Here is a 21718-nt window from a genome sequence, read left to right on the forward strand (position 1 = left end):
CATGAAGGTACAGCACCCATGATGAGATTAGTGTCCTTATAAGAAAAGGCACAAGAAAGTTCCCTCCCTCCCCCCACCTCTCTCTCTCTCTCTCTTTGTGCCATGTGAGGACATAGCAAGGAGGCAGCTGTCTGCAATCCCAGAAGAGGAAGGACCCTTACCAGACCTCGCCTAGACCATGCTTGCACCCTGATCACAGACTTCCCAGCCTCCAGAATTGTGAGAAATGAATGTCTGCTGTTTAAGCCACCCAGTCTGTGGTTATTTTATTAGAGCAGCTCCAGCTAAGACAGTGTTTCTGATACTTAAAATAGGAAGAGCTGTAGAGGATGGGTAAGAGAGAGTCCATCCCCTTCCTCCCTCACTCTGTCCTCTTCCAACAAAAACAATAATAATAATATTAATAATGTCACTTTCAACTCAATGCAATGTTTAATATTTGTCTTCCCCACTAGACTCTAAACTCCACGAGGGCAGGAACCACAGCTGCAGGGCCCCGGCACACAGCCACTCAGATTTTGCACTAAGCCACACCAGGAGGCACCATTCATAAAAACTTCAGTGTGAATGGTACTTCCTGGAGCACTGTAACCCAGCGGCTCTGCACACCTGGACTTTTAACCAATTCACTCGCAGCATCTAGCACAGAACCCAGCACATAGCAGGTGCCCAATAAGTCCTTGCTGAATTGCTCTCAACAGCTCATACACCACTCATCTGTGGTAGGTGTTTATATTAGAGCAGTGAGGCCTATGCTGCATGTGTGTGCACAGTCTTCTGAGTCTGTTGCACATACTGTCGGTGATTTAGACTGCATGACTATCTACTTGCAACTTTAAAAAAGATCTGAGAGAACATTTGCAGGCACTGTCATCGAGCCCGCGTCCCCCAGCCCCTAGTTACTACAGTCCATCCCCCAGCCCCTAGTTACTACAGTCTCTGCGGACTGCAATCGCTGTAGCTCTACTTCTGTCCAGCTGCCAGAAAGAAACCTCCCTTGAACCCAGCTTTCAGTCTGGCACTCCTCAGCACAGAAGCCAGGATGGCTCCCATCGGTGCCCAAATTCCTCCAATTTGGAATTGGAGAGCCTTGATATTGGGGTAGAACAGAGGCTTAGAATCTGGCAACTCTAAGTCCAGCTCCACTGTTTACTGTCTACACAAGCCTGGGGCAAGTCACTTACCCTCCCTGAGCCTAAAATCTACTTCCCACAATACAGGTAACATAGCTCCTACTTCAGGTCTGAGAGAGAAGGAAATGACAGAACCACTGGTGCACGGAGGTAAATGTCCATATTAATGGTGGTTCATTTCTCCTACCCACAAAGACCTCCATTTTCTGCCACTTTGCGACATGACCCTCTGCCTGAGCAGGCTTATCTCTTCCGTGTGACTCACAACACTCACTACTGCAGTGTCTGTGAGGCTGTCAAGTGCCCACACAAACCTCTGCCCCAAGACATTAGGCAGTGGGGTGGTGAGGCCAAATCTCAGGCATCAAAGAGAGGAGAGTAGATGTTGCTTGACAACCTCAGCAGTCGGAAGCCTGCCCCAAGTGCAGAGACCATATTGGGCTTGTTTTCTGCTGTCCCCAAGCCCAGCAGAGAGCTTGCTGTGTTGGGCTGAATGATGAATGAATGATAAAATGAACGAATGAATGAATCCTCATCTGACCTTCCTGAATTTATGAAGCACGCAGCCCTACCCTGGACTCCAACAAAATACTTTACTCAGGTCCTCCCTCCTACCTGGAATTCTCGCCTCCTGTCCTTGGCCTGGCTGACCTAACACTGCTCAAGGGCTGGCTGAAGTCCTGCCTCTTCCAGGAAGCTCCCCCAGTTATTCCTGCCAACAGTGCTTGCGCTCTGCCTCTCCGAGCTCCCTACTTGTCTCACTCATGTTTGGCCAGTCTCTCCCACCCTCCTTCTCTCACCCCACCCAGCTAGATGATAAGTACCTTGAAGACAGGGACTAAGAGTTATACACTTCTGTGCTGCCCCACCAAGCACAGTGCTGGGAATGCAAAAGCGTGTGGTAAATACAGATTGCTTGATTGAAATGTCCCGCCATCCTTAGCAAACTCGGGGAAGCTTCAAGGTGAGAGATGCTGGGACACTCTTTCTCCAGATGAAAATGAGGTGAGCCTGAAGTAATGTGGCTTCTCCAGAGTACAAGATGAGGCATCTGAAAACAGGTATCCTGTATGTTCAGATCCTACTGAATTCTCCCCACCATCTTAAAAAAGGTTGCTTCCGCTCTTGAGAATGTATTTGTCCATCTATAGGATTCACACCAAGATGCAGAACTAACACTCCTCTTCTCTGAGCGTTGTAAGAAGCTCATTGAATACTGTGCTGCTATCATCAGACCACCCCAGAAAGACTTTTCCCTCTTTGGCTGATGCAGGAAACACCCCTTTTGTGCTTGTCAAAGATGCCATAACCCCACCTTCCAGGAGAACGAACTAAGGCAGTGGCTCTCAAACTTCAGATTGTGTCAGAATCAATGTGGGTGGGGAGGGTGGGGTGCCAACGTGAAATTCTGATTCTGGAGGTTTGCATGTGATCCACACATCTGGATTTCTGACAGGTTCCCCCAGTGATTGTGAGAAACATGAGACCCACTGATTGAAGGATAGCTCCCTCAACCTCTGAGGCAAGGGCAAGAATGAGAGAGCCCTGTGGTGCTCTTCTGCCATGTTTTAACAGCAGAGCAGGAAAGCTCGGTTCATGGACTTGAACTCAGCTTGTTTTGCTCCTGGGGTAAAATTTTTTTCAGGCAGCTGGCATAGATTAACCTGGCAGCACATACCTGTGGCAGACGAGTCTCACAGAAGTCCTCATTTCTCACAAAACATCCACAAGGCCTGATCAAGGCAATGGTATGAGATTCTGACATCCTTAGAGTAGTCACTCTGGAGTCAACCCTGACCTTCCTAACATCACAGGAAAGGCACCTTGGGGACAAGAGTGTCACCCTGCAAAAGCTAAATCAGATGAAGAATATGAACCCGAAAACTCCCATCATGACTTGAAATGCCACTCAGTCTGATGTTCAGACCTGCAAGACCCAATAAATCCCTTTTCCGGCCTCTGCTCTGGTGAAGACTTTTCAGGGACTTATTATGCAAAGCTGCCTAAGCAAGACGGAATTTATATTGAACCCGGCCATGATTTCTGAGCTGCCACAGGGTGCTCTGATGACATACACAACTCGGGGTTGAAGTCAAGGGGCTGCCAAGGACAGGAGACTGCAGGCAGGAGAAAAGCAGTGTGTGAGTCCTTCCAGTAAATAATGGGAGAATGAGGGGGTGGTGTCAGGAAAGGGGGATGCTCTGGGGAGGAAGAAAACTGTAGCTTTTCTTGTATCCAAGGTTTGCCTTTCAAATGGCATCCAGACATGACAAAATAAATCTCTCCTCTGGAGGCTAAAGAATGTGTAGTATGCAACCAACTTTCAAAAGTGAAAAAAAAGAAAAAAGAAAAAAAAAGACTGCTTTATCTAGGGTAAAGCATACCTCGAAAGAGAACACACAGCCATCACAGAAACTTCATTGACTGAGAAAGTATTTTTAGTTTCCCCGGTTCATAGACTGAATCCTTTCTGAAACCCCAGCTATGTGCTAGGCACCAGTATGCTGTCCCCTGAGTGTGACTGCCAGGAGAAGCAGATCGTGGATTAGAGACAATTCTTGGACAAACACATCCTCAGATCCCATCTTTGCTGCTGGAATCCAAGAGCCTCAGCGCTGCCCTCCGAAGTAACGGGAATACTGGTCTGGCATTTAAAACACAGCCACGAAGAACACATCCTCTGTAGTCGATTCCCAATGTAGCAGTCCAAGTGATCTTTTTAAAATGGAAAGCAGATCACAACATTCTCCTCCTTAAACCCCTCCAATGGCTTTCACTGCAATCAGAATATAATCTGAACTCCTTCCCATGGATACAGGCCCCCAGACTACCTGGCTATGCCCACTTTTCCTACTTCATCTTGTCGCCTGCACCCCTTGCTTACTGCACTCCATCCTCACTGCAGCTTCTTTCTGTCCCTTTAATTAACCAAAGTCATCTCACCTCAGGACCTTTACACATGCTATTCCTGCTTCCTGGTATACATTTCTCCCACATCTTCTCATGACTGGCTTCTCGTCAAAGAAATCCAGTCCACCCTACTCTATCCCTTACTATCTCATATTCTATTTTTGAATAGTATTTACTACTACCAAAAAGTTTTTCTGTTTTCTCTTGGCCTGCTGATCATCTCTACATAACAAAATTGTGAACTCTGGGCGAGTTTATCTGTCTATGATTGGATTCCCCTGTACCAAACACAGGATTTGGCACATGAGAAATGCTCAGTACATAACACTGGACAAATAAATGAAAGATCTGGGTGGGTCTGCAGCAGTGAGTTTAGAAGGTATGGAAGCCGGCATTCCAGAGAGTGAGGAGGTCAGCGCTAGGGAGAGGCCCCCGGCACGAGCAATGAGAATCATACCACTACCTTCTCACTTCTGATCCTCCCAACACGCACATGGCAGTGGGTTAGGGACCCAGTCTACCGTCCAGACTTGAATCTTGCTCATGATACCATAATGCTACCCACATGCCCCAAAACCTGGAGAGAAGTGGGACGAAGTGGATAAATGATGCCATTTATGACATCAGCCACCCCCTTCTATACCCAAAAAAGGACATTCTGGAACTGATATTGGCATTGTAAACCAGCAGTTGCCAGAAGACGGTCCCCAACGTAACTTACTCCCCTTCCCTGAAAGGGCCTCTGTCTGAATTAACCTCCTCTGCATGTTCTTTCTCAGAGAGCTGATCCATGTCCTCTTCCAGAGCCCCGAACCCACGGGTAGTGGCAGGGGCAGGAGCAGCAGGGGGGTGGGGAAGCACTGCTTGACGGGAAATCAATGGGAACTTGAAGGTCATCTGGAGGGCGCTGTCTCCCCATCATGCACCTGCTGGGATGGGATTTGTGGTCTTGACCTCGCTTGGGGGCCTCTGCCCTCCTGTCAGAGTTGGTTAAGATCAGCCTGCAGAAGCAAACGCCCTGCAGACCAAATGATATCCAGGCTGTCCTTCTAAGGGACATCAAGCCAAACAAAGAAGCACTGAGTCTCATTTAACGTGCCACAAGGTTGAGAGTCACCCCAATTTCTCTTGGCAGCCCCCGGGGAAAACTGTCTCAGGCCTGCTGTTTTTTGAGGCACGTGCTCATAAACCTTTTAATAAGGACAGAACAAAGCCAGGCTAACCAAGAGGCTGATCATGTCCCCAGATTTAAGTCCTCTGGTGGAAAAGATAGAAATATCCTGCAAAAAACCAAGACCAAAACTGAAAGATGAGTGCACTCTAGAAATACCTAAATCTGCCCTCATAACCTCCCAGGATACTGACAAAGGATACCGACCTCCAAACTCCTTAAGGGAAGTCTAGTTTCCTTCCCACCCCAACAACTATTAGGAAACAAGACTGGATTTAGAACCTGGTCCTCCTTTCCTCATGGACCTATTTTGCCAAGTCTCCCTTCTTCCCTCCTTCCTTCCCTCCTTCCCTCCCTTTCCCCACTGTCTTCTCCCCTTGCTCCCCCTCTTCCTCTCCCAGTCTTTCCACCTCATCAAAACTCACTTAACATTTAGGACAGGAGAAAAGCACTCAGCCCACATCTCCAACCTAAAAGTTGAAAATAAGTCCAGTATAAAGTATACAAGACATTCTCAACATATTCACAGAAGGATGACAAGATGATAATGCTCATACAAACAGCAGTGGCGCAGATACCATGTTTTGAGCACGTACTGTGTGTGCAGGCACTGTTCTAAGCACTTTATGTGTATAATCTCATTTCATCCTCATGACAACCCCATCCTATTATTTCTTCCTATTTCACAGATTAGGAAACCAAGACACAGGGGGTTTTAAGTGATGTGCCTAGAGTTTTAAGTGGCATTCTGAAGATACAGACCCAGGCAATTTCGGTCTAGAACCCGGCTCTTGGCCGCTATACCACCAGCCTCCCACAGGGACACCACTGCCCCTTCACAGTAAGTTGAGCATCCAGAGCTAGAATGACTTGGACAACACTTCTTTTTTGAGGAGGTACCTGGTTTCTCTAAGAGCGTCACCTATTTGCTGCATAATCTCAGCTATTTCTCTTTTGGGGGCCTCAGTTTCCCAAATTGCCAAACAGTCCAGAGATAAACTTCCTTGTCACAGAATCACCTCTCAGTAACTCAAGAAGTAGGTTGGTTATAGTGCTGCCTGAGAAGATGCCCTCAGAGACATACAAAATGTTATTATGTGGTTTAGAAACCAAATCCATCCCGAAGGTAGACGAGTGGCAATGGACTCTATGGTTCTGAGCATCTACTCAAGGGAGGAAAAGAAAAATGACAAAATATGATAAACTAGAGGCAGATTTAAGAATCCCAGAGTGTTAGAGATTGTCAGGTCTGATGCCTTGGTTGTACTGCAAGGAAAATCAATAGCCAGAGAGGGGAAGTGACTTCCTCCAGTCACACAGGGGCAGGGCTGAGATCAGATCCTCAGTGTCCAGGTTTCTAGTTCAGGTATTTCTCCACCGTTTACAGCCAGCGTTTGCAAACACACAGTCCCTGGGCCAAATCTGGCCTGCCATGAATTTCTGTAAATAAAGTTTTATTGGCAGGCAGTCCCACCCATTTGTTTACGTATTGTCCAGAGTCACTTTCTTGCCACCGCAGTAGAACAGCGTGCTTCCAACAGAGACCACACGACCTGCAAAGCCTAAAATATTTACCTCCTGGATCTTTACAGAAAAAGTTTGCCGACCCCTGGTTTATAGCACAAGCCTCGAATAGTGAAAAGACCCCAACTTCAGAATGAAAGAAAATAGAATGAGATGGCCGGGAGCCACATGGCGTAAGCAGATAGTTTACAATTATCCCAGCTGGGTACAACTTGATAAAAATCCATAAGTACAGTTAATAATAAGGAAAACAAGCACTAGCTCACCTTACCTATTTAGTAATTATCATTAACCACAGCAAGCAACACTCATCACTGAAATTTTTTATCTAGCCTCCCTGGAAAGCCCTTCTTCATTTAGGAAGCCCTTTCGGCCAATGGGCAAAACAATGCTCTATCGAGTCACACAGACTTCATTTACTTCCAATGAGTTAAAGACTACTGCTGAGGCCATGGAAAATTGAGAGCAGTGCCCCTCCCTGGGGTGCTCTCTGTCAAAAAGGAGATGTCAAAACCTCTTGTCCCTCGGACTCCGAACAAAGTCATCAGGAACAACCAGGAACAGCAGAGATTCCATTTAAGGATTCTTCTGCCTCCAGTGCCTCCCTGCCTTGCTCATCCATCGCTCTCTTTTCCAGAAAGTGAGCAGGATCTGCACAAGGCTGACAGAAGCATCCCAGCCCTTGACTGCTTCGGTGAGGACATTCCATCCCATGGAACAGAGAGATGGGGCTTGGCCCCTGATAGGCTTCGACCTCAGTTCCAGGTCGAAGTTGGAACTTAGTCACTGTGGGTGGACAAGTCTCTCAACCTCTCTGTCAAATGGAGAGAATCATTCTGACATATTCCAGGTGATGGAATACGCGCAGAGCCAAATTAAGGGACAAGGCAGGCCAGCCAGGAAGCACCCAGGCCCAACCTCTAAGTCATACTGAAGCACCACCAGGGATGTAGAAAGTTGGAGAGGCTTCTATGGACCGGCATTATCTCAGGCAGAGAATTTCAAGAAGTAGGACCTGGTTTGTGTGGAACAGTCCGGGTTCCCATCGAGGTCCTGGCATAACTGTTAATAACTCCCGCTTTCCCTCTCAAAAGCATCTTTGCTTGGCTGATTAACAATCAGGTCACCCTATTGATAAGCTGTTTGAGGTCAGAGAGCTGTGAGATCCTCCCACCCAGAACACTGTCAGTGATGGCAGGAAACAGGCTTCTAAGAAAGACAGGTCCAGTTTGTCAAGAGTTGGGGTGCAGGTCTCGGGCCAGAACTGAATTGTTTGGGACAAGGCTGCCTCCAGTGGCCCTGCTTCCCTGGTTACCCCTCAACCAGCCCTTTGCCTCTTCTTATATTTGCTAAACAAATATTTAGAGAATATTAGTCAAAGCCTAGGAGGCCCTGGAGAGAAAAGAGAGCTTCAGAAAGTACTGTAAGAGCAGAGAGATGTACCAACAGGTACTCACCACCTGCCTGCCCGTGCTACGCACCTGATCTACAATCCCCAGGACTAGGTACGGCCCTGGCCCTTCACAAGCCCGACACTGACTTGATAGCACTTGGTAAGTGCTCGTTCTGGGGACCTGGACCCCAGTAAAGCTCAGAGCCTCCTTCTCTTAGAAACTCCTCCCCACAGGGGCTGCACCTCTTCCACCAATCCTGCTGAGACCACAGTCATTAAGACAGCTGAGATGAAGCGAAAAGAAAGGTCCAGAAGAGCCAACCTGAGCCGGAGGCGAGGTCTGTGGGGGAGGAGGGGTGGGCAGGGCAGCTGATTAGAGGAAAGGCAACAAAGGAGGAAGAGGAGGGGGAGGAGGAGGCTCGGGACAGGAGTCAATATTGTGGAGAGGGAGCAGCCTCCAGCACATGCCTGCCCCACAGCCATCAATATCTCTCCGGAGGACAGGTTATCTGGGGAATTTATGCTCTCTAATAATTACCTTGCAGAGGGTTCCACTTATCTTACCAGAAGAATCTGCCACTTGCCAGACACACAGGGTTCTGGTTAATTCCAACCTCACTGCCCTCCACCCTCTACCTGGTCCTCCCAGCTCCCCACTGCCTGTCCTCTGACCTCTAACCTTTCCTTGCCTCTCTGGCCTGGGGGAAGTTGAGAGAAGAGTCTCAACACCTTCCAGCAGATGTAAGGGCTCCCTGGACCTGACCAAGGGGAGCTGGAGGGCTGTCCTGTATTGACAGACACGACAGGTAAATGGAGGCCAGGCCTGGGGTAGGAGGCTGCACAGGAAAGCAGAAGCAGTGAGTGCTTCAGGGCGGACTGATTTGATTACTTCTGTCTTCACCTGACTGATGCCACCAGATTAAGTATTAACACTACTTTTTTTGTCTTCACATCCCTCCTTAAAGCTTTCCTGTGGCCATGCCAGCCCTCTGATGATGCCTCCCCTGAGTAATGGTCTGGCCACTTATTCAGGGACCATTGTGTGCTGCCTTGGGTGGCTGGGATCTGTTTAAACACATGTCCCAACCCCGACTGTGAGCTTGAGAGCAGAGTCCTCGGGTCACATCCCCTTGAGCCAGCTCTGCATCTGCTCCTGATCCTTAGCGATAGCTTTTTTTTTTTTAAAGCAGGCTGTTGGATATTACAGCTGCTTTTTTTTTTTTTAATGGAGGTACTGGGGATTGAACACAGGACCTCGTGCATGCTAAGCATGCATTCTCCCACTGAGCTCTGCCACCCCTTTCCCCCTCCCAGGCACTTTCTAAGTGCTTTAGATACAGGTTCATCTTCACAACTGCCCCATGAGAGAGATGCTCACCCTATCTCTCATCATACAGATGAGGACATGGGGGCTCAGACACCTCAAGTCATCAGCCCAAGGTCACCTGGAGAGTGCGCTGAGTCAGGATGTGAACAGGCCATCTGCCTCAAAGTCCACACTCTTCACCACTCCCCACCTTATACCACCTTGACAGTAGATGGTTGCTGGTCCATTGGAACATTTTATATTGTACCTACCCACTTACTTATGCCACCCTTTCTAAAATATTAATTTTTACTAAAGTGATAGTAAAAACAGCCAACAGCTAATGGTCACTGCACATGTCCAGGGGCCAGTCCTCCTGTCCAGCCTAGAGGAAAATGCCATTTTCAGCCCCATGTTCCACTACCCTAGTCGCCTCTCTGCCCCAAAAAACTACCCTCCTTCTGGCTCGGGACGTTTGCTCTGCCCTTCTCTCTCCACTCACCCCACCTTCTGAGAGGCCTTCCCACAACTTCTGATCCACAGCATTCATGCTTAACCTATCGCTCTGGTTATGGTCTTTTTAGGACCTTGCCAACCATCAAAAATTATTTGATCTATCTTTACTTACTGCTTGTCTTCCCCCCACTAGACATGCAAGCTCCCTGGGAGAAAGACTGGTGGGTTTTGTTCACCCCTGTATTCCTAGCACCTAAGACTGGGTACCTGGCACAGAAGCATTCAATAAATAGACACTGGATAAACGTTAGCCCACCGGGCCTTACACAGTACTTGGCCGCTCAGCTGGACACTTCCATGCAAATGCCCAATCTGTTCGAGCTTTCTTTATGGAGCCTTTACACTGCACCAGGAACACAGCTGAGCGCTTAGTATTTCACTGCACTCCACAATGAGACAGGACATCTTTATCATTCCCATCTTCCAGAGGAGGAACTGAGGCTCAGAGAGGTTACACACTCACCCGAGACCACAGAGATATAGGATGAGTTCGGTCTCCAGTCTCTCTTCCTTTCCGAGTCTCCTCCATTGGCCCTTCAGGGTTCTCTCTCCCTGCTGAGTCCCCTAGGAGGCCTGTCCAGTCAGCCACTTGCTCCCTTCCCTCTGCTTCTGGTGGCCTGGGCCAGCGGCAGGTGCCAACAGATCAGAGAAAAGGAAGAGAGTGAGATAGGGTATTTATTCCCCCAGCCACCTCCTTGCTGGGTCATTGTGGGGAGTGGGGGGCTGCATCTTCTACTGAAGGTCACAGCTCTTACGGGGCAGCCATCTCCACACAGCTACCCTCTGCAATCCCAGTGACCTTCCCATCTCCCCTGACCTTGCCCCAGGGTGTCGAGCCGTCCCCTTGTATGTTTCCCTGCACACACTTTTATAAATAGCCATCTTATTAAACACTCCTCGTTCCCTCTGGGTGAACTGGCTGCTTTCTGCTAGAACCCTGAGTCTCCAACACACAAACTCCGCCTGGCCTCTGTGCCTCCGCCAGTGCCCCCATCACAGGCACTGCTCCGTCCCCTGCCCCCGCTCATTGCAGCTGCCTCCGCCAGGCCCTTCCTCATGGCCCAGAGGCCATCTCCCTCCAAGACCTATAAATAAATGTTGACTTGCTGGCTGGAAGACTTTCCTGGCAACCTCTGCCCTTTGGCAACCACTAAGGCAATACTGGGGGGACCGGGCTGCTCCAGGGCAGACCTGCCAGGACCCCAACAAGCTGTCTGCCTGGGACTAACATGAAAACAGAGGTTATAGGGTCCAGGACGGGGGTTTCCTTTGCTGGACTCAGGCTCCTCCCAGGCAGGCTTTAGGGGGGCCCTGCAGATGGTGCACTAGTAACTCAAACAAAACCAACTTCCCAGCTTCAGCAATCGGAACCGCACATTTGCCGGGCCACCATGGTATGCAGGTACAGAGCTCGGCTGCCATGTGCACACACTCACTCTAATATTAGCAGATGAGGAAACCGCAGCTCAAACAGGACAGGGAAATTAACCAGAGTCACAAAACTACCAAGTGGTAGAGTTGGGGTGAGAATATAGGTCAGCCCGAGCCGACAGTCTTTAATTTCCCTCTAGTCCATGCGGCCTCACAGCCCAGCCCTTCATTCTGCAGGAGGACCACAGACTCGAACCAGCCCAGGCAGGAGGCTCAGGGACACTGAGCTGAAGGGAGCCGGGTGGTGTGGGGTGTGGGTTAGGGAAGGGAGCAGAGGGTTCCATGCTGCCTGGAGTCACTTTGTCCAAGGAGCGTGGCATCACTCGGCCACAGCAAATGCTGACCAGCAGGAGGGACTGGAACATGCCCCCACGGCTCCTTCCAGCAGAGCCAGCAGGGAGCCGTGTGCTTGTTCTTGGGTGCACACCAGCGTTTGAGCAAAACACGCCCACAGGCTCAGAGCCTCCATGCCTATGCCCGGGACAGTCATGAGGAAACTGAAGGAGCAGGCGGAGGGACCAGGTGGCAACAAAAAGGGAGGAAGGCTTCCTGCTGAGGGATCTGGAGCCAGACTATGCTTCCTCACCTCCTCCCTGCAGCCAAAATGTATAATCCCCCTTAACACAATTCAAGGACTAAAGACTTTTCTTTTTCTTTTTTGGAAGGCAGTGGCAAAAAAAAAAAAAAAACCACATTTTTAGTTCGGGAGTGATTTCTGGAGGACACAGTCCTGAGGACACATACACACACACACGCCAGCTCTGCCACCACCACACAGCCCAAAATAGTCCACACTTCGGTCCTGGCTTCTGGGCTCCTGGAGAAACCAGCTTAGCACAGCCTCCTGACTTCAGTCCACATGACCGCTGGCCGGCTCGTTCCCCAGAGTAACAAAGCACCCCCAGGACCCAGCAGCAGTGACACCTGCTCCAATAGACCACTCCACCCCCAACAGCTCAGGTGTCGCGGTGGCCCTGTCTGATATGTCCTGACAGGACAAGCTCCAATTAACAGAGGCCATTTCCAGTGACCCAGCTTGAGATGGGGCCCAAATCTCCAGGGCTGTCCTGAACCTCCTCTCCCCCAGTCCCTCCACATCTTAAATCATTGATGTGACATCTCTAGGTGAATGGCCCCCACAGTATTTTACAGACTGTTTGGAAAACATCCAGAACAGAAAATGTTCTTTTAAAAAAAAAATGTTGGAACACACAAAACTGGGTTTTATATCTGTGCACTACCGAAATTTGAATATTCTCATTCCAATCAAAAACACTCTCTACCCTTTCCTTTAAACACCAAAAAGTTAACCTCCCCTAGGACAGGAGAATGGCAAACATGATTCAACCCAATTCATATACGGAGAAACTGAGAACAAAAAAGGAAGGAAAATCAATAGAATTGCCTTGCTCTGACCAGTGCTGTAAATGAAGTCATGGCTTGAGGGAGATTTGGAGAAGAAGGAAACCAAAACTGTCAGACAGAGGCAATTTAAGGAAGCAGCATCACCCCATATGAGCCGGCTGGGCAGAGACCACTGTGGCTGACAAGACATTCCTGGGGATGGCGGGAGAGGGAGAGGCAGCTGGGGTCACTTGCTTTCCATTCATTATCTGGAATGAGGCTCGTCGGTGGTAAATTCTCTTCTCTCTCACAAAAGCAAGACATAAAAGAAAGCAAAAAGGAGGAAGCATCCACGCAAGCTGCCAGTCTATTAGGGACGTGGGTAATTTCTAAGGGGGCAAAGGCCGTATGGGCTCCCCTGCAGCTTCACACTGAGTGTAACTCCATCATCACTCTCCCCCATCTCTCATCCACGTTCAGGGAGAAGGAAAGAAATTAAAAGCCCACACGCAACTCCCACTCTCACTGGGCCATTTGGAGCCTGGAAAGATGGGGTGAGGGGAGCCCCAGGAGAAGGAAGACCTTGAGAGATCACCATCCCCACCACCTGCTGGGTGCCTGGAGCTCTGTTGGAGAGAAGACATCAGCAAACTCAACAAGTATTTAGTTGGGCCTGCCCACAAGTCCAGGTACAAGATGCTAAGTGAGATAGCCAGCTCCATGCTGCCTTTGCACCTGCAGGAGTAAATTCCTTGCTGTCCAGCTAGGTTTTCTGGCAGCCCCTCAGTCTACCCTGCCACCCTAGGATGGAAGTTCACAAAGCTGCTTCTGGCCCATTTAAGTGACAGTCATTCATTCATTTATCCAGTAAACGTGTAAGGAATGCCCACCCCATGCATGCCAAGCCATGTGACAGGCAGCAAAGGATTTCAGTGAAGGGCTGGGCGCTGGCATTAGGAGGCCAGGTTTAAGCCCCAGCTCCTCTTTTACTGACCTGCTGACTTCTCTGAGTTTCACTTTCCTCACCTGTAAAATGGGGATAATAGGACCCTCCTCATAAGATGACTGAGAACAGAGGAGATAACCCCACTGAGAGTGATCAATAAATATCAGCTGTTGTTACTATGACGTGGGATCCCACCTTCCACTTGCTGCTACCACCAGGGGCAGAAAAGACAGCTGGGGTCACTCCCAGACAGCATTGTTTGTTTGTTCCACTGGCCTCTCTGTCCGCAAGAATGAGCAGCAGCAGAATATATGAAAAAATAAAGTATCTCAATGCCATTAGCTCAGGTTGCATCCCCACCACTAGCCAGCTGGTCTAGCCAAGAGGGTCAGTATGCAAATGACTCAGTGCAAACCATCCTCACCAGCAGGAACCTGACTCACAGCACAGATCTTCCCAGGGCATCTATCCCCTTTGCTTAAAGGGCACTGGGTCACAAAGGAGGAAAAATCTTTAGCAGGTTAGAACTCTGGAATATTCAACAGGACATGTGGAAAGCTGGTGTCCTGGTTTCCTATTGCTGCTGTAACAGATGACCACAAACTCAGTGCCTTAAAACAATACTAATTTATAACTGACAGTTCTGGAGGTCAGAAGCCCAAAATGAGCCACATAGGGTTAAAATCGAGGCGTCAGCAAGGCTGCGTTCCCTCTGCAGGCTCTAGGGGAAGATCCATCTCCTTGCCTTCTCACTTTCTGGAGGCTGTCCACATTCCTTGGTTTGTGGCTCCTTCCTCTATTGCATCAGGACGATTTCTGCTTCCATTGTCACATCACCATCTCTAACTCTGATCCTCCTGCCTCTCTCTATAAGGACCCCACCCACATACATCCAGGATAATCTCCCCACCTCAAAGCCCTTAATTAAATCACATCTGCCAAATCCCTTTCCCCATATTCACAAGTTCCAGGGATGAGGGTGTGGACATCTTTGAGGGGCCTCTACTCTCTCTGCCAAAGGTAGATTCTGTTACAAAGGGCACTGGAGAACTGTTACAGCAATGGTGAGAGATTGTAAGAGGTAAGGTTCTACCTTATACTTGAGAATATTGAAGGTGTACATTTGAAACTTACATAATAGCATACATTAACTATACCTCAACTAAAAAGTAAAGAAATAAAATAAAATAATAAATAAAAAGAATATTGAAGATTGTTTATTTTGAGGCAAAAATCTAGTTAAAGTGTAAGGTGTACGGTGCCTAAGAGCATGGACTTTGGGCACCAGCTCTGGCTCCACCATTCAGCATCTATATAAGCTTCTATTTCCTCAACTAGAAGTATGTACTAACTTTCCACTTACGTCATAAAGAATAAAGAATAAAACACACCCTTCTCTCTACACCAGGCTCACAACTAATGAGCTGCCCACTAGTCCCATTAGCCAGTCACTTTGCTTTTATCAGGCTCAGTCACTAAATAAGCCAGGTTGACATGAACTACTTGACTGTCTGCAAATACCAGCAGGCCCCGTCAGGCCCCAGGAAGCAGCGGGGCCACTCGGCCCAATGCAGACTGACCCTGTGAGGTCAGAGGTGCCCCGGCAGAGACTCCCAAAGACCTAGATTTATGCTCAGAATTTCCCAGCCGGGACATAGTCCAGAAACGGGGATCTCAGCTTATTTTCTGCAAAAAGAAGACAAGTGTGAGGCCCAAGCGCTCTTCTCTTCCACAAACTCGTGCTCCATCCCTCCACGTGTCTTCCTCTTACAAATAACTGCATGTGATTTCTAATTGTACTGTGACTGATTTGGGCTACAGGTTACGGTCAACATTCTCATCAGGAATCTTTCTACCTTCCCATTGTGTAGATGGGCAAACTGAAGCAGAGACCAAAGGAACAAGGACTTTATCTTTACAACATCATCATGAGTCATTTGATTTCATCATGAAGGCATCTCAGGTGTTTTAAAAAGTTTTAGAATTTGAATCTCAGATCTCCTGCTAACTAGCTATGTGACTTGAGGAAAATTGTGTAACTTGTCTGAGCACCCCTTTCCTCATCTGTAAAGGAGACAGGAAAATTTGCCTCTTAGGACTGTTGCGTAGTTAAATTTCACAAAAAAAAAAAAAAAAAAAAAAAAAAAAACCTTGGTATGTTGGATTTATGGGGCCCTTACTATCTCTCAGACACTATCTAGGCAATGTATGCATATTAATTCATTTAATCCTTACAACAGTTCTAAGAGGTACAGGTTTTGCTTATTACTTTCATTTTCCTAGAAAATAGACCTCTTTTGGGCAGGGATATTTTTTGCATCTTCAGCTCCTAACTCAAATACCCTGTGAGTGGTAAATGCAATCCACAAAAAGTATTTTTTCTGATAAAAACGCCTAAGAGGTTAGTTAAGTCTGGAAACATCCCCAGAAGGTCTTATAAACGTGGAATCTGAACAGTAGGTAGAATTAGAGGAAAATGAAAAAGGAGAGAGGGCAGGTCTTCCCGACAGGGCAAGGTGAAGTGTGGAGAAGTGACACGGGAAGCAAGGCCCGTAGGAAATAAGACTAAGCACCGCACATGGATAGGAGAATAAGCAAGACCGCCCTCCTGCAGCTGAGTAGTCCTCTAGGATACACTCGCTTTGGCCAGTAGAATCCAGCAGAAGTGAGGTTGTGCCAGTTCCAAGCCCAGGCCTCAAGAGGCCTTCCACTCTGCTCTCTGGAACCCTGCCTCGTTGCTTGGCATGTGACCAAGTGTGGGCTAGCCTGCTGGAGGGTGAAGACAGACACGCAGCAGAGAGAAGCCATTCTGGCAGAGGGTATTCTAGACCAGTCAGCCCACAGCTCCCCCGCAGATGACCACAGACACAGAAGTGAGCCCAGCCAAGATCAGAAGAACCACCCAGCTGAGCCCAGATCAAACTGCCAAGCCACAGAATAGTAAGCAAAATAAATGGTTGCTTTTGGAAGATTTGGGGCACATTGGTGAGCAGCAAAACTAATAGGAACCAGTGTCTTTTTCATCTTTATGTCCTCAATAACCAATATAAGCCTGGCATGTAATAGTTACACAGTAACTGTTTCACAAATAAAGTATTGAATCAATGAATCAATAAAACTGTGAATGAATGAATGGCATGCTGGAAAGTTGAAACTATGTTGGATCACAAAATTCTATTGTGGTACTTTGGTTTGAGGAATGTTTTCAGATTGGGTTACTAGACACCTAATAAAAAGACTCATTTTTTTCTATTCTTCTCCATCAACATTCTTTTTCACCAACTTTAGTCAAGCTAAAAAGAAAGTTTCACATGAACTTACGACGTAAGGTACGGTGATTTAAAAACTAGGCTAGCTGTTTAGAGATCTGGGTTGTAGACTCAACTCTTCCAATAACTGCAAGCCCTTCCCAACCCTCTTAATTATCATTTCTACCTCTGTAAAACAGATATTAAAAAGAAAGTGACCGTTCCCCATTAGCCTCACCGGGTTGTTGCAGCAGGACACAGGGTGTGAAGTCTCCTGGGTGCTCTCCGCCATCACTAATCCTACTTCTTAATAAGCAGAGTTTCACTTCTTGATAGTTTCAAGTGCTTTTCTAAATAGGTCCTTTTAGGAGCTCCATTTACCCTTCTTCTATCTTCCTTTTAATATTCTGCTCTCTGGCAGTCACATTTTCAACAACCAAAAAAAAAAAAAAACAGAAACAAAAACAGACAAAACAAACAAACAAAAGCAACCAAAGTAGGAAACAGTTAAAACTATCCTTGAAGGCAAGGAGAAAACTGTTGCTCAATCCAAAGAGAGGTGGTATTTCTGGCACTGAGGATTGCACGTGACTAAGGTCAGACCTGACACCTGCCTGATTTGCTCTCTGGGACCAAAGTCCCAGTGGAGAACTCTGGGTTCCCACTAGGCCACACCTCAGTGCAGCTGAGGATACAGCCTGGCCCCTCTCCCCTTCCAGCAGCTTCTGCCCAGGGTGGAAAGTCAGAGGCTCCAAATTCCAAGTATGGCTCTTCCAACGGCCTCAGTTCCTGCCTTGCGCCAAGTCATGGGATCAGTGTAGCCAAGTGTTGAGCCCAAGTCAGGCACTGCTGAAAGGAGCTTGGCCATTCATCCTACAATGGCAGGACCAGGTTGGAAGTTCAAAGAGTGCTCCGAGCACTTTGGGACCCTCTTGGGTTACTGCCCTCTACCCAAACTCCAAAACCTTTGAAAGTTCTGGGGTAAGAATCAGGTTTCCTGAGACCTGAGCATCCTGGGAGCGTGTAGGAGGCAGAGGAAGACAGCCTCCGCCCACTGAGAGCTGTGCTGTCCTCATCCTGTGCCTGACGAGGGCTCGACAGAGGTCAAGGGTGGCCACTGCTCAACCCAGGGGTAGGGCTGAAAGGGTGGGCAGCTCTGGTCCCACTCAGGGTCCTGGGTGCTGCTCCCAGGAAGAGCCCAGTTCATGCAACAACCCACCCTCCCTGTGACGGACAGGGGTGGTCCGCCTGCCGAGCTGCCATTCCTTCCAGTAACACCTCTGTTTTCTTCCAGGGAACCAGCTCTCCCCCACCATCAGTTGAGTAAAATCAAACCCATCTACCTCTCAGCTTTAGAGACAGGCTTGTGACCCAGCCCTGGTCAATGAGAAAAGCACCTCCCCAGGCCTTAGTGACTGCTCCAAAGGTGAATGAGTATGTGGTCCAGGGTAGTCAAATTCCGGGTCAGTCCTGGAATTTCTGTTGGAAAGAGGCACTTTCTTTCTCTTGCTATGGAATAGCTAATAAAAATGTGTATCTGAAGCTGCTGGGAGGCCCCCGTGAAGCAGGCCTCTCTGCAAAGGAGGCCAATGTAGAGAAAAGTGGAATTGAGACAGAAAGGGGAGGTAGAGGGAAACCAGATGAACTTGTTGAGCCCCAAGACCCACCCCAGTGAAGCAGATGTTCTGAACTTTGAGTTACTTGAGCCTGAACATTCCTCTCTGTGCTTAAGCAGTTTGAGTTTCTTGCCATCTGCAACATTAAAAAGCCCTGACTGATGCACACTCCAGAGTTCGGATTTTACCAATAGACTCTACCCAAGGCAGAAGAAGAGACCAGGGGACCCATCCAAACACCTCTAGGCTGCTCCTACCCAAATGCTTTTGAGATAAAGATAGTTCACTGTGACCATCAGGTGCCACACATCAAACCTGAGAGGAAGCAGAGTCAGGGAATATTGTAAATGGAAGCTCCAAAAACTGCACTCTCCAGCTCACACCAATCCCCAACACTCCGTGCTGTCTTTGCCAAGCCCATTTTCCTAATTTACTTCACCTGCCTTGTCCTTTTAAGTACATAAATTTACCATCCCTTACTAGATGGCTGGGTGGATGGATGGGTGGATGGATGATGGATAGATCAGTTAAAACCAACAGACGGATGTCAGTCACTTGAGTTTTACATTTCACAGATGAATATCATAATGAAAAAAATCATTAAACTATTAATCTAGATGATTTAAAAACTATACCTCTGAATAATAATAATAATAATGTGGCTAACAGGTTTTGTAGAGGTTTGTGTAAATATGTCATGCAGAACTCCTGGCCATATAGGCATACCTCAGAGATACTGTGAGTTTGGTCTCAAAGTACTGTAATAAAGCAAACATCACAATTAAGCAAAAATAGTGGATGAATTAATGGATGGATAAGGGGATGGGAAAACAGGCAAGTGGTTACATATTTGCAAACTGAGCCTACATACAAATAGGCACACCATGAAGGCTAATACCCTCAGGAAACTGCGGTCAGGGACCACTTGATAATACAGGAAAGGAAATAACCACAGGCTTACTTCCATGTGGCTTTGGTCTTTGGAATACTGGGGGACAACTCTCTGAGTGGCACTCACCCCACAGTTATTCTCCCCCTCCCAAGCCAGGGTGGTTAACGTCATCCCACCAATACTGCATCACAAGAAGAAACCATTCCTGGCATTCACCGGTGGCTACATCACATGAAAAACTGGCCCGAGGCAGTAGCCTCCTCAATCCTTAGCATCTGCTCAGATCTGGGCAGCAGCCACAGAGACAGAAAGAGCTAGTAGGTATGCAGGCACTGTGCTTTGGTGTCTGGACCTGAAGTCACTGAAGGCAGATGTCCGCAAATGTATCCATAAGGCTTGGTGTTGAAACAAGGACATGAGGAGTCCAGGGCGGCCATGGAGGGACACTAAGTGGCTCAAAGAATCACGGGAAAAACAGAAAGATAGCAGCTATAGGAATGAGGCTCAGAGCCAAGACAAGGCCTGTTCCTTTGCCACCTGGCTGAAGGCATCACCATGACCTTGGGGATTGGCACAGACCACTCTGTGAACTGTTCACTGTGGGCGTGGGCGCACAGTTCAGGCAACCACATGGGAAGCTCTACACCATTCCCTCCCCTGTAAATCACACTCCCCCCTTCACTGTCTTTGTAAAGTCGTCACAGAGTTCTGAGCAAGAGAATCTTTCCAGGGATTACTAACAAGTGATCCCATAACCAGGTGGGTTCAACTGTCTCTAGGCTCAGCATAGGGACGTCCAGTAGAGACAGATCAGGAAAATAGCACCTGGACTCAGTGCACCCAGACAAGGCTGGTCATGCTAGGTAAGCCACCCCAAAGGTGAGGCACAAACACAAAATGTGAGAGCTCTGCATCTCATCTCTCCTTACAGCCAGAGAATGAATGCTTCCAGGAGTAGGAGAAAACAGAGCTGCACACCTAACTACTCCAAGGACAGAAAGAAGGGCCACTGCTGAAGGGGAAGAAGTACTAGCTTCCTCGAGAATAACCGTTGGTGGTGGACACCATCCCTGCCAGGCGTCCACCTTCAAGAAGACTCAGTCCCAGAGAGGAGGGATCACAGGCATCGGATGAGCCATGGAAAATAAATTCTCGCTGAGGAGCAAACCAATCAACGGCAGTAGGGGGGTACCAGCCAGCAAACGTTTCTTTGCCTGCGGCTAACGGGATCGGCTGGTGTGCAGGACTGTCATTGGACCTGGGACACCACAAAACTGACAAGGCACATGGTCTCTGCCCTCAGCATGCTTGTATTTGAGAAAGGCGACAAGACTGGTGAGCACACAGTCACGGTAAACCACATACAACCTGGGAGTCAGGACCTGGATCTCATCCTGCCCTGCTGCTTTAGGCGTGAAGTTCATCACTAAGTCTTCTGGGCTTTGGTGTCCCCATCTGTAAAGTGAGGCCCCTCACTGCTGGTCAGTTCTGAGAGCTCCTGGGTCTCAGGGTGTGATCTCCAAGGACATGCCTGGTGTTCATACACTATGCATTTGAGAGTCATGTAGAAATCAATGTTCAGACTTAATTCCTGGGAGTGGGCGCAAAGGTGCTGAGCCCCTGACCTCTCACGTCAGCACACACCTCAAGGCACATGCCCCCTCCCCAAGCAGCCTGAGACACCTGATTGCCCCTGAGTACATGGACTTTCAGCTCTGGGGGTTTGTTTTAACTCACCAGGAGGAAAGAATTTGGATTCTTTTTTAAATATACACAAAGGGAATACATTTGTTTCTTTTACAGAATGTACTTCAGATACAACTGGGTGAAAAGCAAGGCTAAAAACCATTCTTTTCTCTTGGCTCATGTGAGTGCAATTCCTCCATGGTGATTTCTCCAAAAACCACAAACGGCAGACATCCTCAATTTCTCGACTTCTGATCTGTGTCTTTGCTACCCTTCTCATGAGGAACTGTCACATCATCCTTCAGGACCTCAGCGCTCCACTAACCACATCCTGCCACAATCACCCCTGTGGGGATACAGGGTCCCTGTCCACTGCCCATCTTTCCATCCACCCTGCCCTGTAAGGTCGCCAGGTAAAATAAGGACTCCCAGTTAAAGCGGAGTGTTAAATAAAGAACATACATTTGTTGGGGAGGGTATAGCTCAGTGGTAGAGCACATGCTTAACATGTATGAGGTCCTGGGTTCAATCCCCAGTACCTCCATCAAAAATAAATAAATAAATAAGCCTACTTACCTCCTCCCCTGAAAAAAAATTCATAA

At 48.1% G+C, this 21718-nt stretch overlaps 1 protein-coding gene and 1 non-coding gene across 2 annotated transcripts in view; one reads left to right on the plus strand and one right to left on the minus strand.

The window, feature by feature from the left end:
- LOC105086255 (zinc finger protein DPF3) overlaps positions 1–21718 on the minus strand; it is a 199870-nt gene that overhangs the window by 103920 nt on the left and 74232 nt on the right. The gene's annotated exons all lie outside the window — the stretch shown is intronic.
- Positions 21588–21660, plus strand: TRNAV-AAC (transfer RNA valine (anticodon AAC)). The gene has a single exon. It is a non-coding gene; the product is annotated as a tRNA-Val (tRNA).

Source organism: Camelus dromedarius, chromosome 5, assembly GCF_036321535.1.
Source record: "Camelus dromedarius isolate mCamDro1 chromosome 5, mCamDro1.pat, whole genome shotgun sequence".
Classification (NCBI taxonomy): Eukaryota; Metazoa; Chordata; class Mammalia; order Artiodactyla; family Camelidae; genus Camelus; species Camelus dromedarius.